Source organism: Ascaphus truei, chromosome 18, assembly GCF_040206685.1.
Source record: "Ascaphus truei isolate aAscTru1 chromosome 18, aAscTru1.hap1, whole genome shotgun sequence".
Classification (NCBI taxonomy): domain Eukaryota; kingdom Metazoa; phylum Chordata; class Amphibia; order Anura; family Ascaphidae; genus Ascaphus; species Ascaphus truei.
In genome coordinates this window covers 6954481-6973770 of record NC_134500.1, presented here as the reverse complement: position 1 = coordinate 6973770, position 19290 = coordinate 6954481, and the positions used below count along the sequence as shown (strand labels likewise).

General features: G+C 48.8%; 1 protein-coding gene across 13 annotated transcripts in view; it reads right to left on the bottom strand.

Annotated features, from left to right (window-relative positions):
- Positions 1-11711, bottom strand: part of MEF2A (myocyte enhancer factor 2A) — a 76738-nt gene extending 65027 nt beyond the window's left edge. For 4 of the 13 annotated variants that reach the window (XM_075575270.1, XM_075575275.1, XM_075575271.1 and 1 more), the window contains exon 1: positions 11317-11709. The gene's annotated coding sequence lies outside the window, so the exon portion shown is untranslated. Of the gene's footprint in view, positions 1-7877; positions 7965-10466; positions 10733-10759; positions 11159-11188 lie in introns of those variants that run through there. The other 9 variants (XM_075575261.1, XM_075575272.1, XM_075575269.1 and 6 more) reach the window with 7 other exon arrangements.
- Positions 11712-19290: the final 7579 nt, after the last annotated feature.

Here is a 19290-nt window from a genome sequence, read left to right as displayed (position 1 = left end):
TGTATACTATCAGTTCACAATTTTTGTATAATATTAAAGTAGCAGTCCTACGTTTTATTTTTTTTGTATAGCTTATCTGAACTGGAGCAGACCCACAGACCCACAGACCCACAGACCCCCGACCTCCGGGGTTACCCCCAGGTTCCCTGTCGACAAATGAGTTGTTCTGCCCAACAAGTGCTTGCCCCCATGGCCAAAAGTTGCAACTTCATCGGGACGTTGCGACTTTGGCAGTACGTTATAAATCTGGTGCTAGAAAAAATACTAAATACAAATATCTCCGGAACTGGGGGAGGGGGATGGAGACGCAAGTACTAGTTCGGGGGACTCCCACTTCAGGTAAGCATAACAATTATTTGGGGTGCACTGCTCGTAGCTGCATCATGGAACTAAAGGCAGCAACTCCTGGATCAATTTCTGCTATACACAACCTCTCCCTGAATAAGGAATGTTACATACAGAAGTAATCTTGTCTTCTCACTAGCTGTGCCAACACAAGTCCTGCCAAAACTAATGTACAGTAATTACATATATTGAGTTAATTCAAACGGGTCTTCACGTATATTTAATCCAAAATATTTTCTTAAATAGGCAGTCCGCGCTGCTTTTTTTTTTCTGGGAGGTATTTTATTTGGTTAACATTACCTGACCCAGAGAGGGGTGGCGGGGGGGCCCTCAGGTTCATTAAACAAAATACTGTATATATTAAAAATACAAAAAAAAAACGGAGGCGGCTGCTGCTGCTATGTTCAGCTCCCGTGAAATATTACACTTTCCATATTTGCTACAGGTGCCGATGCTACAAAGTTGTGAACTAAACGCTTGGGATGAAATATAACTCGGAGCAAAACGTTATCAAATTTAGAGATAGAAAATAAAGACACCATTTAAAGTATACAGTATATTTTTTTTATAACACCACAAAAGTTACATTTGAAGGCTCCTTCAATGGCGAGTATAAGGCATTGCTCACGATAAAAAATAAACACGACTACTACTAATAATAGTAATAATATTAATAATAATAGTAATCTTGGCTTTGGGGAAACCTTACTCTAATGCAGAGAGGAAAATTAAAGGTGGACAAAATCGCTGCTTCTTTAAGAACCACCTAGACCAGGGGTGGCCAACACCAGTCGTCAAGGGCCACCAACAGACCAGGCATTAGGGATATCACCTGCTTCAGCACAGGTGGCTCAATCAATGACTGAGCCACCTGTGCTGAAGCAGGGATATCCCGAATACCTGGCCTCTTGGTGACTGAAGTTGGCCACCCCTGATCTAGATTGTTAAGTCACAGTCTAAACTGGGGGCAGGAATTGGAGGGCAGCAGCTTGCAGAGGGCACAAATAATGTTTCTTGGTGTCTATTCTCCAATGCGCAGGACACAGGTCACATAGTGCTCCTGTGGAGATTAAAAGGTGGCACCAAGACAGCAAGGAAGGCCACACAAAAGGCGCGGGTGGCACGCACACAGCCTCCTTGAACATAAATGGAAGACACTTTGCACACTGGCCATGCTCTTCTTAGAAGTGACCTGCAAACAGAGGGTGAGAAGTGCAGACGACTGATATATACAGCCCCAGGTTCTCTTCCCCGGAATGGTCTTACATATTGCCCTACTGCTTTAAGCAGAAACAAAACAAATAGGACCTCCCCGCTCCCCCCTCCCCCCTAGCTAAGTGTCTCATCAAACCGAATAACGAACGTTTAATGAACTGGCCTCTACAATTTGTGTCTTTTTACTGGAAAGAAGATCTTTCAAAGAGATCTAAGAGACTTTTTCTGGTAAACAGAAGAACAAGAGACGACACAGGAATTAACAACTTGAAACCACAGCACGAGAGCGTGACGGTAACGTGCCCAGGTGCGGTGGCGTGCATGGACAGCATCTCGAAGGAACCGCAAGATTTGTTTCTGACTGAATGCCAAAGTGGACTGTTACATATAGTGGCAGGTAACTAGCTAATAAAGGGAACCGCAGGTGTGTGCCCCACAGATTCAACCAACAGCGTCACTAGCAAATTAAGTCTTAAACACTCATCTTAAGAAATAAAATACAACATTCGTGCAAGCACAGAAAAAGAAATACGTTTTTGAAAAAGCTCATACTATAAAAGTCTCCTTTATGATGAATAAAATGTGCTGTGCTAGTGACAGTGAACCATAATGTTATCACAACATTGTTGATATAGTAGACATAATACAAAAGTATTATTTATATAATGTTGTTGTTCAGTCTTGACCTTAATCAAGGCTACACACAAAACCCTGCATTTGAAACATTGTGGCAGAGAACCAATGCAATTCTGTAATATTTTATGAATTCACTTTTCATTCTTCATAGGCAAAGTTCGATACAGGCATACCCCACATTAACGTACGCAATGGGACCGGAGCATGTATGTAAAGCGAAAATGTACTTAAAGTAAAGCACTACCTTTTCCCACTTATCGATGCATGTACTGTACTGCAATCGTTATATACGTGCATAACTGATGTAAATAACGCATTTGTAACAGGCTCTATAGTCTCCCCGCTTGCGCACAGCTTCGGTACAGGTAGGGAGCCGGTATTGCTGTTCAGGACGTGATGACAGGCGCATGCGTGAGCTGCCGTTTGCCTATTGGCCGATATGTACTTACTCGCGAGTGTACTTAAAGTGAGTGTACTTAAAGCGGGGTATGCCTGTAGTGAATTGATCAGGATCATCCAAACAAAGGTAGCCATACCTGCAACAAAGTCTACATTCTAACTACTAATTAAGCTAGGGGATCTCTACACTGCATTATTATTATTATTATTTGGAATCAAATTGGCACTATAAAAGGAATACCTACTTCCAACCTCGGGATAAATGCTATATATTCAAAAGCAGCAAATCAGGCCATTTCCTAACACAAATCCCGAATGAAGAGTAAAGTGAATTTAACCGAAAAGAGCCCCATCGGCAGATATAGAATGACACCATTTATTGGCGATGTTTAGGGTTAGAAGTTACATTTAGTTTAAGGGGTTACCAGCTATCTGCGGTGGAGAAAGGTTAGGTCTTCGGTGCCTTTATTGGTTGGCATGCCATGAAAAAAATCCGTACGTATGTATCAAGCTTATATGCAAAGTGTATTCATTTTAAAAAAGGACCTTGAGAGCAATTTTTTAACTTCCCCCTCCCCAACATCAAGTCCTTTCCACAGACTTTGGTCTGCGCATCTCAGGGCTTCAATCACTGGGAAGTAATTTAGAGCAATTGGAAGAGTTAAGGGGTCAGAAGTTCCTGGCACACATAACACGATTTGCCAGTTTAATGATATTCTACATTTTTTTTATTACAAAAAGAGTACAAATATAACTTTTCCAGTTATATCTTTATTGTGCTTCTTGTAGTTATGTATACAGAATATACCGTGCTATGGAAATCACACATGTGCAAGATAACATGTGCAAAGAAGTATGAATAATTACCCCAAAAAAACTAAATTAAAAAAAACAAACAAAAAAAAATGCTTGTTACATTATACAGTAATACATTAAAAATGTAATTCAGAGTTCTTTTTTTTTTTTAAATGCTACAAGTATTTTCTCATAGTACAGAACTGATTTATTTATTTAAAAAACACACACACACAATATTGCTTAGTCTGCATCTTTAAGCCAAAAGGGTTAGCAGATCATATCAACATTAGCCAGCTTCATGGACCAGGCAGCTAGCGACACTCCCTACAGAGGAGGCAAGTATTTCAGGAAGCAGGGGTCCCTGCAGCTGAAATTAGCGTGTTTCAGCTCAGGAGACCCCCTGCTTCAAACCTATTTAAAAATAATTTACAAATCCACATAAAAAGTAGACAGAAGTGCCTCTTTAAGAATAAAAACAGCCCAAAGCAAGAACATTGTGATCGTGAGTAAAAGTAACAAAAACCCTCCAAACAAATAACACTTGTATTTGCTGTACACTGTGTGGCGGAGCGTTTCTGTCACTTTTTTACTCCCCATAGCGTTTCATGTCTCGTTTTAGCCACTTCCAGCTTCACATGGCAAAGCCAGTAACCAGCCTCACACTGACCCAAAATGTGGAAAAGCCGTCTGTGAGTAGGGTGACTGACTCTAACCTGAAGCAGAATACTGCCAGCGATGTCTAGTTACTGAAGCACACGTGTCATTTTGTGTCACACATTAAGACAACAATGAATACAGCTTAAACCCCCAGTTCCACTTGAAACATACTGAGAGCACTCAAAGGATGCGTAATCCACATTCTTTGGGTGCGTTCAATTGTGTCTAATAGATTTTGTGCATAAAGAAGTGAATTTTTTTTAGCAGGACTAACTGTTCATATTGAAGCCTAAAAACCATAATACTAATAGCCCAATCACAGACCCCCAAGGTTAATAATATACACGTGTTTCTGCTTGGCAGAATGATCAAATTATTTTCGCTTATCAGGATATTATAAATGTATGTACTGTACAGTATATGTGACATAATACTATAACACGTAATGGGAATAAGCGCGTCAGACATAAAAGTAACATTAGGAAAAGGAGTCCTGCCCTGAAGAGCTTACAATCCAAGTGTATAGAACATGGCTTACATTTTGCACAACAAGCTCCAGCCAGCAGCATGGGGCTCCTGCAGAGAGCGATCACAGGGGCCAAGGGGAAGACGCTTAACGCAAATAGGGAGTCTCAATCTCAGTTCAGCGCGTCCATTACATATGCATAAAATAAAGCCCCACTTACAAGCTGGCCAGAATGTGACCTACCAGCAAAAAAAACTGCAATAAAGTTGAGAACCAAGAAAAAAAATTAAACGGATAATTAATGTGTCAACAAGATGTATTTCACAACCACCATCGGGCACACAAAAAACCCCTAATGATTCCAGCGAGACCACAATCAGCACAGAGTTATATGGGAAGATTAAGTGTATATACAGTATTGCAGCCGTTTCGAACAGGCCTTACCAATTACATAACTATATGTTCTGAGTTTAACACAGAAAACCACCAAAAGATTTGATCATCCCTTCAGGAGGAAAGGAGATTCAACCAGCAACAAATTAAAGGTTTTTTTTTTTGGTTTTTTTTTACAGTAAGGGCAGTTAAAGTGTGGGTTTCATTACCCATGGAGACTGTGATGGCAGATACAATAGATAAACAAAAAAAAAGTTGGAAATCTTTTTAGAAAGGAAAGCTATACAGGGATATACCAAATAAGTAAACATGGGAAGGATGCTGATCCAGGGACGAATCTGATTGTCAATAAGTCAGGAAGGAATTTAAATTTCCCCTTATTATACAGCATTGGATGAGGTTTCACTATTATTTTTTTATTTGCCTTACTCTGGATCAATATACCGTAAGTATCAATATAGGATAAGTATCTGAAATCTAAATTTAGCATAAGTTGAACTTGATGGACACATGTCTTTTTTTAACCTCATCTACTATGTAACTATGATATGAACCTTTTACCATCTGACATATTGCGATGTACTTACCCAACAGTAGCATTGATACCTATACATAGTATAAATACAACTCATAATACAAATGGCTATATCTGTACTGTATACAGTAACGCCTCACTCTCTCTTTACTATCCCAGATAAAACCACAGCAAATATCGGATGGTAGCAAATCCGACATTAGTAAAAAGGACAACAGCCCAAAATACTCACTCTTAACCCAACTGCACAGTTGAACACTACAGGCCTTTTGTACTTGTTACGTTAGGAACATATAACTCTTGAGAGGTAAGATACTAAAAGTTTCTGCATACCTGGTATCCAGTTCCCATAAAACCAGCAAATATTCAACAGCACTCAACATAAAATGCACTAAAAGTATACAGTGTGTTACAGCTAACCCAAAACAGGGAGCCATGCACCATTGTGTTCAATGGGAGAAGAAGTGGCTCAGTGAGTAAAGACACTGACTGGCACTGAGTGTGTAGCAGGGGAACCTGGCTCAATTCCTGGTGTCAGCGCCTTGTGACCTTGGGCAAGTCACTTTATCTCCTTGTGCCTCAGGCACCAAAAACATAGATTGTAAGCTCTACGGGGCAGGGACTGTGTCTGCAAAATGTCTCTGTAAAGCTCTACGTAAAACTAGCAGCGCTATACAAGAACATGCTATTATTATAATAAAAAATATTCACTCCTAGCTAACTTGCACACAGAGTATATAATTACACTGCATCAGGCCTGGCCATCCATGCTCCCTGGAAGGTCTCACTCATCGTTAGCATCAGTAGTCTCAGGCAGGAATTCCCCGCTCGATTCACAGTTTCTAGCGCAATGCATTTTCGACCTGATCTCACTCATTTTGCACACAGATGTGCAATGGTGCAGAAAGAGACAAAAACATGTGCCATTTCCAAGTCAGAAATAAACAACCTTTTGATGCCATGTAACTCAGCAGGACTTCCTGGGCAGCGGGCTTCAATAAACCTTAATTTAGTTTATAAAATCCTTGTGGCAAGCCGACTTATCTCCCAGTAAAAGCTTTTTAGTGAAGAAATTAATTGTGAGCTGTCTTCACTGACAGCTTTATATTAAAAAAATATATATATATATATATTAAAATACTGTTCCTGAATAGTACTACATTTTTGAACAGGGAGATATCTTTAAATGGCCAAACATAGAACGTTATTCATATAAATAGATAGATTATTTGTATATTACTATTACATCAAAGGCAAGTAATATATATTTTGCATTTTGTTCCCATTGCTGTACTTTAATGTGCCATAGAGAGCATGATCAGACCCCCCATACACAAGCACTTTCAGTAACTGGTCACTCTCCCAATGTAGTCCTATGAGCATTATCTGGTCAAATATTTCAGTTTTCCAATTTAGCATTTATTCCTTAAATGTAGGCCCATCAAAAAAATATCACAATGTAAACACTTGCATCTAGGTTTTACGTATTTAGCCACAAAACCCGCAGCACCGTTTTCTTACCCCTACCAGTTCCAGATTTCCCATATAGCCGTGAAATTACTACAAGAAAATAGCTAGCAATCCTAGCTTTTATCCTTTTTTTTCTTCTTCTTAGTGACACACACACACACACACACACACACACACACACCTTACAAAAAGGAACATGTATGTTACAATGTTTTCCAATCATAACTAAACAATGTGCGGAATCTGTGTAAGTACTGTAAATAAGAGCCCAACAGAGAGGCCTAGATTCACTAAAGGTCGATAAAAAAAAAAAATATTATTATAGGTGTTTCATGACACTTACCTAGCCAACAATTCACAATAGAGAGAGAGATAGAGAGATAGAGAGATAGAGAGATAGAGAGATAGAGAGATCCGTAAAGTATAAGGGGATTTTTACCACGACAGCATGTCAGTGTTATTTCTAATGCAGCATATGCATATGAATGAGTAATTAATGCCTAATTACTTCTTCCCGTTCTAGTCACTAAACACCGGAACTGGACTACGAGCAGGAAATAACCAAATATTGAATTTTTTTATAACCTACTGGCGTTCGGCCTATCTTGCCCATGTATGTAATGACCACTCTATACACACGCACAAGAATAAATAATATTATACTTTTTAAAATCACTTATTGTAGGTTGGCTAGTCTTAAAATATTAAGCCTTAAGAAGTCCAAATGACCAGCGAGTCATGCTGAGCCGGTGGCTAGTTGGTCACTTGGGCTACTAAAATGGTTTAATATTTGTACATTTGACTTTTGTATTTAATTTGTATGTATATTAGTACTTTTATTGCACCAAAAATGTATGCAGTGCTTTACAAAAGGAAAAAGGACAATACAGTACAATAAATAATACAATAAGTCCAACACCAAATCAGACTTTCAGAAAGGAAATCCCTGCCCAGGGTTCTTACGATCGAATGTGTAGGGTCTTTATGTTGTATGTTAAACCCTCCGGGGCTTATAGGCATTTCTTTGCAATGCATGTTCATCTTTCAGCACTGAAATGGTTAAACAATTGTGTGCATTAGGTTAGTGCAAGAAATCCTATTACATAACCCAATGGTAGACATGTGCTATTTCTGCCCATTTCTTATTCAATATGGCGGTAATTGCACAAATATCGCTGCAATCCCGTTTTTTTTAACAAAACCAGATTGTAACGCAGCTATTTTCCACGTTTAGCGAATGCAGCTCAGAGAATTATTTTACCACGGACGTCACCGATGACGCCTTTCTAATTTGAACCCTGCTATTAGTTTTGTTTTTCCCTCAACTCTTTATACATCACTTTCCCCAAAGACGGGATGTAACTACTAAAAGAAACAACAAAAACCACGCCAACAAAACGAAACCACAAACGTCTGGAGAACCTCTGGGTGTGTGTATCCAGACTGGGCAACAACAGAGCAGATTCACCCACTGATACATCTTACTACAGCTCACACTGTTAATATGAAGGCAGAATACAGTCATACTCGTAGCCGATTTATGTTACAGCATGTTCAAATAGAAGATGAAAAATATAATAGTTCATTTATATACTTCTTCACATTTGCCATCTAATGTTCCCTTGTCATAGAAACGTTGCCTTTTTTTTTTATTATTGTAGCCAAGGTATACGTAATAGAAAAAATCCCTTAGCGCATAAACTTAGATTGACTAATTACCGTCAATAGATGTAAGTATGTCGTGGTCATTGAGTTTCCGGAGAACAAAGCATATACTGTATCCATGTATTTCGTACAATTTACATTTATTAAAATACAAATAAAAACAAATGAATCCCAGATCTGATGAGATATCATATATAGAAGAACATCTTAAAAGGTAAAATCACCCTTTACTATACACAACCAAGCGTGTTATATACAGCACTAAGATAGATCATTTTCTTCAATCAACAGTTATACCATTTTCCAACTTATCCAATAAATTGTTCCATATATAAGGAGAATACGAAGCAAAATTCAACTACATGTAAAACGTACAAGGATTTTTTTCATCAACATTTTAATTTGAAATATAACAACCATAATACATATTGTTTTCTTCTTTGGATATCCACAATCCAATATAACATTTATTTTAAAATTCTGGACATTAACATCTACGGAATATCTAAACAGAACATCAGCTGCAACTATAAATATTAGGTTCCCCTATAAGCTTTATTAAGGTCAGGGCACACCAATGTGTTATTACCGATGTAGTGTTAAATATGTTTTTATTTGTATTTTTAATAAATGTAAATTATACGAGATATATGCTTTGTTCTCAAGAAACTCGGTGACCACTATATACTTAAATCTATGGACGGTAATTAGTCGATTTAAGTTTATAAACCAAGGGATTTTTTTCTATTGCACTTATTCCAGGGACTAAAGAGACTAATTTTTACCTAGGCTGCTAAACAACTTTAATATTGTTCACACAAAATACACATACATTGATAGCTTTATTTTTGTTATACATTTACATTATTTATCACATTTACATTATTTATCACATTGTATTTCACAATTAATATTCACTGATTTAATTATCACGAAGTAGCGCTTTTAAGTTTCTTTTGTCTTAGGTATACTTAATACTGCAACTTTAGAATGACTTAAAAACATGGAAGACATTTTTATTTCTCACGGTAGAGAAAAGTCAGCACTTTATCCTCTTGTTTGTAATCACCAGGCAGTGCTACAAACCCAATCTCTACTTTCGCAAGTCATCAAAAATATGGCGAATAATGTTTACCTGCCCGATAATCCAGGGGTGATCAACTCCAGTCCTCAAGGCCACCCCCTAAACAGGTCAGGTTTTCAAGATATCCCTGCTTCAGCAGAGGCGGCTCAAATAGACCCTGCTTCAGCACAGGTGGCTCAGAGGCACAGTTGATTGAGCCACATGTGCTGAAGCTGGGATATCCTGAAAACCTGACCTGTTGGGGAGGGGGGCGCTTCACGACTGCGTCGAGCACCCCCACAATAATCCATTACATTTTATGCGGCTAAACAAAGTACCAGCCAAGATTTTCACTTTTTTAAATAACGCAAACTGGAGCAACTTTTCAGTTATACCAGGAGGTACCCAAAATACTCAAATGCCATGGCAACCTGAGGCAGAGCAATGTACACATGCCGATGTTTATGGGAGATGAGAAATTAAAGAACAGCTAAAACATACAAAATACAGCATCTGGGATTGTAGGATGTGCACAAAGTATGATATATAATGGCTACCGTGACATGCATGAACACTACAGATATACTTTGACGCCGTTTAAATAAATAAGAAATAAAAAGCATGAAGTGTGACAGTTCTGTACAATGTAGCACCTCTCCTTATTTCTGGTCTAGAAAACAACAGGACCAAATAGAACAAGGATTTCACCCCCATCTAAAAACCAGGACCATTTCCGTGCTCCTATACCCCGTGGCACACAAGGTTTATATACAGTAATCATGTATGTAAAGCTACACATGTATGTGTGAGATGCATCTGGTTACCTTATCAGCAAAGGAGACACAGGCAAGAAACCCAGCTCCAGATCCCCAAATAACACACCTTCTTATTGCAACACATGGAGGGTGAAAGTGCACCTGCTGTGCTGTCTCTCTCACACACACACACACACACACACACACACACACACACACACACACACACACACACACACACACACACACACACACACACACACACACACGTGTCCTGGACTTAATGGGTCACCCAGGACAGCCCAGCAGGGACACTGCTCATATCTCCACTACCTCTTTTTTTTATATTCCTCCTGCCTTACCCTCTGTCACCTCCTCTCCTCCCTCAGTTGGGTTTGCCAGGCACTGATGGGCACGTCCACTCTCCTCCCTCTGAGTGCAGGTTACTCACACTCAGGGAGGTAAGCAGCACACTCACGGAGTGCATACTATAGTAGGGGGGCAGCACTCAGGAATGGAAGCATGAGGGGAGAGAGACCACTCACACACGGAGGGGTAAAGTAGTGGGCACTCACTGGGAAGGTGGCACTCAACATTAGCCCATGCTGTCCCACTCAGTACCCCCTCCTCCCACAGACTTTAATAGCAAAACCTGAAGAAGCAGGTTCACTGCATATATAGGGGGTTCACTGCATATATAGGGGGGCCCAGCCCCCCACAGACCCCCTGTGACACCCACACACTGCTCTCTCACACACCTCTCTCTCTCTCTCTGTATGATACATACTCACCCCCTGTGTGCTGTGCTGGATACACTGTATCTCTGCCTCCTGTAGGATACATTTAGGATACACACACCCCTAATGACAGGACCGACTCACCCTACAATAATCCCTCTCTCCTTCCGCCCTCTCCTCACCTGCAGGCTCTGCCTCTCCCCTCCCCAGGGTTCAGTGGACTCCTTTTTTTTAATGGGGTGTTTGTTGTTGGTACTCCTCCGCCACAGCCGCTTCACCTTCTGGAACTCGGAGGGAGATGGGGGGGCCTCGAAAGTGAAGATCCCTCCGCGGAGAAAAAAAAAGGGCCGGTCAGTGACGTAAGCGGGATCCAGAGCGCGGTGAGGAGAGATCCGCCCGCCTGGTTCTCCGCTGGAACGGGTCAAGTGTCACGACCCGGCGGTACCGGGTCACGGCCCGGCGGTAACAGGTCACCGCGCAGGGAGAGGGGGTGCCGGCTGCGCTTCTCCTTAGCGCGGGAGAGAGAGAGAGGCAGTTTGACAGCTCCCGCGCCCGATTCCGCCTAGCAACCGGTGACGTCACAGACCCCAGCGCCGCACGCGATTGGCCTCGAGAGTGACAGGGCCTGGGGAGGGAGTGGCTTAGGAGGGATGTGAGTGACGTGCGTTGCCAGCAATCAGGAGATGGAGTGGGCGGGGCCAGTCTTGTATAAGTGTGTGGGCTGTGTGTGGGCTGTGTTTGGGGGGGGGTGATGGGCTGTGTTTGGGGGGGGGGGGGGGGGTGTGATGTGGTGAAGGGCTGTGTTTGGGGGGGGTGATGTGGTGAAGGGCTGTGTTTGGGGGGGGGTGATGTGGTGAAGGGCTGTGTTTGGGGGGGGGGGGGAAGGGCTGTGTTTGGGGGGGGGGGGGGGGGTGAAGGGCTGTGTTTGGGGGGGGGGGGTGATGTGGTGAAGGGCTGTGTTTTGGGGGGGGGTGTGTGATGTGGTGAAGGGCTGTGTTTGGGGGGGGTGATGTGGTGAAGGGCTGTGTTTGGGGGGGGGTGATGTGGTGAAGGGCTGTGTTTGGGGGGGGTGATGTGGTGAAGGGCTGTGTTTGGGGGGGTGGTGTGGTGAAGGGCTGTGTTTGGGGGGGGTGATGTGGTGAAGGGCTGTGTTTGGGGGGGGGTGATGTGGTGAAGGGCTGTGTTTGGGGGGGGGGGGGTGAAGGGCTGTGTTTGGGGGGGGGGGGTGAAGGGCTGTGTTTGGGGGGGGGGGGGGTGATGTGGTGAAGGGCTGTGTTTTGGGGGGGGGTGTGTGATGTGGTGAAGGGCTGTGTTTGGGGGGGGTGATGTGGTGAAGGGCTGTGTTTGGGGGGGGGTGATGTGGTGAAGGGCTGTGTTTGGGGGGGGGTGATGTGGTGAAGGGCTGTGTTTGGGGGGGTGGTGTGGTGAAGGGCTGTGTTTGGGGGGGGTGATGTGGTGAAGGGCTGTGTTTGGGGGGGGGTGATGTGGTGAAGGGCTGTGTTTGGGGGGGGGTGATGTGGTGAAGGGCTGTGTTTGGGGGGGGGTGATGTGGTGAAGGGCTGTGTTTGGGGGGGGTGATGTGGTGAAGGGCTGTGTTTGGGGGGGTGGTGTGGTGAAGGGCTGTGTTTGGGGGGGGGTGGTGTGGTGAAGGGCTGTGTTTGGGGGGGTGGTGGTGTGAAGGGCTGTGTTTGGGGGGGTGGTGGTGAAGGGCTGTGTTTGGGGGGGGGGGGTGGTGAAGGGCTGTGTTTGGGGGGGGGGGGTGGTGAAGGGCTGTGTTTGGGGGGGGGGGGGTGAAGGGCTGTGTTTGGGGGGGGGGGTGAAGGGCTGTGTTTGGGGGGGGGGGTGTGATGTGGTGAAGGGCTGTGTTTTGGGGGGGGGGGTGTGTGATGTGGTGAAGGGCTGTGTTTGGGGGGGGTGATGTGGTGAAGGGCTGTGTTTGGGGGGGGTGATGTGGTGAAGGGCTGTGTTTGGGGGGGGGTGATGTGGTGAAGGGCTGTGTTTGGGGGGGGTGATGTGGTGAAGGGCTGTGTTTGGGGGGGTGGTGTGGTGAAGGGCTGTGTTTGGGGGGGGGTGGTGTGGTGAAGGGCTGTGTTTGGGGGGGTGGTGGTGTGAAGGGCTGTGTTTGGGGGGGTGGTGGTGAAGGGCTGTGTTTGGGGGGGGGGGTGGTGAAGGGCTGTGTTTGGGGGGGGGGGGTGGTGAAGGGCTGTGTTTGGGGGGGGGGTGGTGAAGGGCTGTGTTGGGGGGGGGGGGGGGTGGTGGTGAAGGGCTGTGTTTGGGGGGGGGGTGGTGGTGAAGGGCTGTGTTTGGGGGGGGGGTGTGATGTGGTGAAGGGCTGTGTTTTGGGGGGGGGGGTGTGTGATGTGGTGAAGGGCTGTGTTTTGGGGGGGGGGGGGTGTGATGTGGTGAAGGGCTGTGTTTGGGGGGGGTGATGTGGTGAAGGGCTGTGTTTGGGGGGGGTGGTGTGGTGAAGGGCTGTGTTTGGGGGGGTGGTGGTGTGAAGGGCTGTGTTTGGGGGGGTGGTGGTGAAGGGCTGTGTTTGGGGGGGGGGGGTGGTGAAGGGCTGTGTTTGGGGGGGGGTGGTGAAGGGCTGTGTTTGGGGGGGGGGGGGGTGGTGAAGGGCTGTGTTTGGGGGGGGGGGTGGTGGTGAAGGGCTGTGTTTGGGGGGGGGTGGTGGTGAAGGGCTGTGTTTGGGGGGGGGGGTGTGATGTGGTGAAGGGCTGTGTTTTGGGGGAGGGGTGTGTGATGTGGTGAAGGGCTGTGTTTGGGGGGGGTGATGTGGTGAAGGGCTGTGTTTGGGGGGGGTGATGTGGTGAAGGGCTGTGTTTGGGGGGGGGTGATGTGGTGAAGGGCTGTGTTTGGGGGGGGTGATGTGGTGAAGGGCTGTGTTTGGGGGGGGTGATGTGGTGAAGGGCTGTGTTTGGGGGGGTGGTGTGGTGAAGGGCTGTGTTTGGGGGGGGGTGGTGTGGTGAAGGGCTGTGTTTGGGGGGGGGTGGTGTGGTGAAGGGCTGTGTTTGGGGGGGTGGTGGTGAAGGGCTGTGTTTGGGGGGGTGGTGTGGTGAAGGGCTGTGTTTGGGGGGGGGTGGTGTGGTGAAGGGCTGTGTTTGGGGGGGGGGTGGTGAAGGGCTGTGTTTGGGGGGGGGGGTGGTGAAGGGCTGTGTTTGGGGGGGGGGTGGTGAAGGGCTGTGTTTGGGGGGGGGGGGTGGTGAAGGGCTGTGTTTGGGGGGGGGGGGTGGTGGTGAAGGGCTGTGTTTGGGGGGGGGGTGGTGGTGAAGGGCTGTGTTTGGGGGGGGGGGTGTGATGTGGTGAAGGGCTGTGTTTTGGGGGGGGGGTGTGTGATGTGGTGAAGGGCTGTGTTTGGGGGGGGTGATGTGGTGAAGGGCTGTGTTTGGGGGGGGGTGGTGTGGTGAAGGGCTGTGTTTGGGGGGGTGGTGGTGTGAAGGGCTGTGTTTGGGGGGGTGGTGGTGAAGGGCTGTGTTTGGGGGGGGGGGGGGTGAAGGGCTGTGTTTGGGGGGGGGGGGTGGTGAAGGGCTGTGTTTGGGGGGGGGGTGGTGAAGGGCTGTGTTTGGGGGGGGGGGTGGTGGTGAAGGGCTGTGTTTGGGGGGGGGGTGGTGGTGAAGGGCTGTGTTTGGGGGGGGGGGGTGTGATGTGGTGAAGGGCTGTGTTTTGGGGGGGGGGTGTGTGATGTGGTGAAGGGCTGTGTTTGGGGGGGGTGATGTGGTGAAGGGCTGTGTTTGGGGGGGGGTGATGTGGTGAAGGGCTGTGTTTGGGGGGGGGTGATGTGGTGAAGGGCTGTGTTTGGGGGGGGTGATGTGGTGAAGGGCTGTGTTTGGGGGGGTGGTGTGGTGAAGGGCTGTGTTTGGGGGGGGGTGGTGTGGTGAAGGGCTGTGTTTGGGGGGGTGGTGGTGAAGGGCTGTGTTTGGGGGGGTGGTGTGGTGAAGGGCTGTGTTTGGGGGGGGGTGGTGTGGTGAAGGGCTGTGTTTGGGGGGGTGGTGGTGAAGGGCGGTGTTTGGGGGGGGGGTGGTGGTGAAGGGCTGTGTTTGGGGGGGGGGTGGTGGTGAAGGGCTGTGTTTGGGGGGGGGGGTGAAGGGCTGTGTTTGGGGGGGGGTTAAGGGCTGTGTTTGGGGGGGTGAAGGGCTGTGTTTGGGGGGGGTGAAGGGCTGTGTTTGGGGGGGGTGAAGGGCTGTGTTTGGGGGGGGTGAAGGGCTGTGTTTGGGGGGTGAAGGGCTGTGTTTGGGGGGGTGTGAAGGGCTATGTTTGGGGGGTGAAGGGCTGTGTTTGGGGGGGGGTGAAGGGCTATGTTTGGGGGGTGAAGGGCTGTGTTTGGGGGGGGTGTGAAGGGCTATGTTTGGGGGGTGTAGGGCTATGTTTGGGGGGGTGTGAAGGGCTATGTTTGGGGGGGGTGTGAAGGGCTATGTTTGGGGGGGGTGTGAAGGGCTATGTTTGGGGGGGGTGTGAAGGGCTATGTTTGGGGGGGGTGTAGGGCTGTGTTTGGGGGGGGTGTAGGGCTGTGTTTGGGGGGGGGTGAAGGGCTGTGTTTGGGGGGGGGTGAAGGGCTGTGTTTGTGGGGGGTGAAGGGCTGTGTTTGGGGGGGGTGTGAAGGGCTATGTTTGGGGGGTGTAGGGCTATGTTTGGGGGGGTGTGAAGGGCTATGTTTGGGGGGGGTGTGAAGGGCTATGTTTGGGGGGGGTGTGAAGGGCTATGTTTGGGGGGTGTGTAGGGCTGTGTTTGGGGGGGGTGTAGGGCTGTGTTTGGGGGGGGGTGAAGGGCTGTGTTTGGGGGGGGGGTGAAGGGCTGTGTTTGGGGGGGGTGAAGGGCTGTGTTTGGGGGGGGGTGAAGGGCTGTGTTTGGGGGGGGTGAAGGGCTGTGTTTGGGGGGGGTGAAGGGCTGTGTTTTGGGGGGGGGTGAAGGGCTATGTTTGGGGGGGTGAAGGGCTGTGTTTGGGGGGGGGTGAAGGGCTGTGTTTGGGGGGGGGGTGTGAAGGGCTGTGTTTGGGGGGGTGAAGGGCTATGTTTGGGGGGGGTGAAGGGCTATGTTTGGGGGGGGGTGAAGGGCTATGTTTGGGGGGGGTGTAGGGCTAGGTGTGAAGGGCTGTGTTTGGGGGGGGTGTGAAGGGCTATGTTTGGAGGGTGAAGGGCTGTGTTGGGGGGGGTTGTGAAGGGCTATGTTTGGGGGGTGAAGGGCTGTGTTTGGGGTGGGTGTGAAGGGCTATGTTTGGGGGGTGTAGGGCTATGTTTGGGGGGGGTGAAGGGCTATGTTTGGGGGGGGTGTGAAGGGCTATGTTTGGGGGGGGTGTGAAGGGCTATGTTTGGGGGGGGTGTGAAGGGCTGTGTTTGGGGGGGGGGTGAAGGGCTGTGTTTGGGGGGGGGGTGTGAAGGGCTGTGTTTGGGGGGGGGGAAGGGCTATGTTTGGGGGGGGTGAAGGGCTATGTTTGGGGGGGTGAAGGGCTATGTTTGGGGGGGGTGTAGGGCTAGGTGTGAAGGGCTGTGTTTGGGGGGGGGGTGTGAAGGGCTGTGTTTGGGGGGGTGAAGGGCTATGTTTGGGGGGGGTGAAGGGCTATGTTTGGGGGGGGGGTGTGAAGGGCTGTGTTTGGGGGGGGTGAAGGGCTATGTTTGGGGGGGGTGAAGGGCTATGTTTGGGGGGGGTGAAGGGCTATGTTTGGGGGGGGTGTAGGGCTAGGTGTGAAGGGCTGTGTTTGGGGGGGGTGTGAAGGGCTATGTTTGGAGGGTGAAGGGCTGTGTTGGGGGGGGGGGTGTGAAGGGCTATGTTTGGGGGGTGAAGGGCTGTGTTTGGGGTGGGTGTGAAGGGCTATGTTTGGGGGGTGTAGGGCTATGTTTGGGGGGGGTGAAGGGCTATGTTTGGGGGGGTGTAGGGCTATGTTTGGGGGGGGTGTGAAGGGCTATGTTTGGGGGGGGTGTGAAGGGCTGTGTTTGGGGGGGGGGTGAAGGGCTGTGTTTGGGGGGGGGTGTGAAGGGCTGTGTTTGGGGGGGGTGAAGGGCTATGTTTGGGGGGGGTGAAGGGCTATGTTTGGGGGGGGTGAAGGGCTATGTTTGGGGGGGGTGTAGGGCTAGGTGTGAAGGGCTGTGTTTGGGGGGGGTGTGAAGGGCTATGTTTGGAGGGTGAAGGGCTGTGTTGGGGGGGGGTGTGAAGGGCTATGTTTGGGGGGTGAAGGGCTGTGTTTGGGGTGGGTGTGAAGGGCTATGTTTGGGGGGTGTAGGGCTATGTTTGGGGGGGGTGAAGGGCTATGTTTGGGGGGGGTGTAGGGCTATGTTTGGGGGGGGTGTGAAGGGCTATGTTTGGGGGGGGTGTGAAGGGCTGTGTTTGGGGGGGGGGTGAAGGGCTGTGTTTGGGGGGGGGTGTGAAGGGCTGTGTTTGGGGGGGGTGAAGGGCTATGTTTGGGGGGGGTGAAGGGCTATGTTTGGGGGGGTGAAGGGCTATGTTTGGGGGGGGTGTAGGGCTAGGTGTGAAGGGCTGTGTTTGGGGGGGGTGTGAAGGGCTATGTTTGGAGGGTGAAGGGCTGTGTTGGGGGGGGGGTGTGAAGGGCTATGTTTGGGGGGTGAAGGGCTGTGTTTGGGGTGGGTGTGAAGGGCTATGTTTGGGGGGTGTAGGGCTATGTTTGGGGGGGGTGAAGGGCTATGTTTGGGGGGGGTGTAGGGCTATGTTTGGGGGGGGTGTGAAGGGCTATGTTTGGGGGGGTGTGAAGGGCTATGTTTGGGGGGTGTAGGGCTATGTTTGGGGGGGTGTGAAGGGCTATGTTTGGGGGGGGTGTGAAGGGCTATGTTTGGGGGGGGTGTGAAGGGCTATGTTTGGGGGGGTGTGAAGGGCTATGTTTGGGGGGTGTAGGGCTATGTTTGGGGGGGTGTGAAGGGCTATGTTTGGGGGGGTGTGAAGGGCTATGTTTGGGGGGGGTGTGAAGGGCTATGTTTGGGGGGGGGTGTAAAGGGCTATGTTTGGGGGGGGTGTGAAGGGCTATGTTTGGGGGGGGATGTGAAGGGCTATGTTTGGGGGGGGGTGTGAAGGGCTATGTTTGGGGGGGGTGTAGGGCTAGGTGTGAAGGGCTATGTTTGGGGGGGTTAAGGGCTATATTTGGGATGTGTGTAGGGCTTTGTTTGGGTGTGTAGGGCTTTGTTTGGGGGGTGTAGGGCTATGTTTGGGGGGGGTGTGAAGGGCTATGTTTGGGGGGGTGTGAAGGGCTATGTTTGGGGGGGTGTGAAGGGCTATGTTTGGGGGGGGTGTGAAGGGCTATGTTTGGGGGGGGGTGTGAAGGGCTATGTTTGGGGGGGGGTGTGAAGGGCTATGTTTGGGGGGGGGTGTGAAGGGCTAGGTGTGAAGGGCTATGTTTGGGGGGGGGTTAAGGGCTATATTTGGGATGTGTGTAGGGCTTTGTTTGGGTGTGTAAGGCTTTGTTTGGGGGGTGTAGGGCTATGTTTGGGGGGTGTAGGGCTATGTTTGGGGGGGTGTAGGGCTATGTTTGGGGGGATGTAGGGCTATGTTTGGGGGGGTGTAGGGCTATGTTTGGGGGGATGTAGGGCTATGTTTGGGGGGGTGTAGAGCTATGTTTGGGGGGGTGTAGGGCTATGTTTGGGGGGGTGTAGGGCTGTGTTTGGGGGGGTGTAGGGCTGTGTTTGGGGGGGTGTAGGGCTGTGTTTGGGGGGGTGTAGGGCTGTGTTTGGGGGGGTGTAGGGCTGTGTTTGGGGGGGTGTAGGGCTATGTTTGGGGGGGGGGGTTTAAGGGCTATATTTGGGATGTGTGTAGGGCTTTGTTTGGGTGTGTAGGGCTATGTTTGGGGGGGTGTAGGGCTATATTTGGGATGTGTGTAGGGCTTTGTTTGGGGGGTGTAGGGCTATGTTTGGGGGGGTGTAGGGCTATGTTTGGGGGGGTGTAGGGCTATATTTGGGATGTGTGTAGGGCTTTGTTTGGGGGGTGTAGGGCTATGTTTGGGGGGGTGTAGGGCTATGTTTGGGGGGGTGTAGGGCTATGTTTGGGGGGGGGGGTGTAGGGCTATGTTTGGGGTGGGGGGATTTATTTTTTGCAAGGTGTGCAATGCTAAAAGTGAATTCACAATAAGGAGGGGTGCAATGTAACAGCAAACCTGAAAATGGCTCTGAGGGCCCAGGCAGCACAATGAGCTTGACATTTTAAATTGTATCATTTTTTTT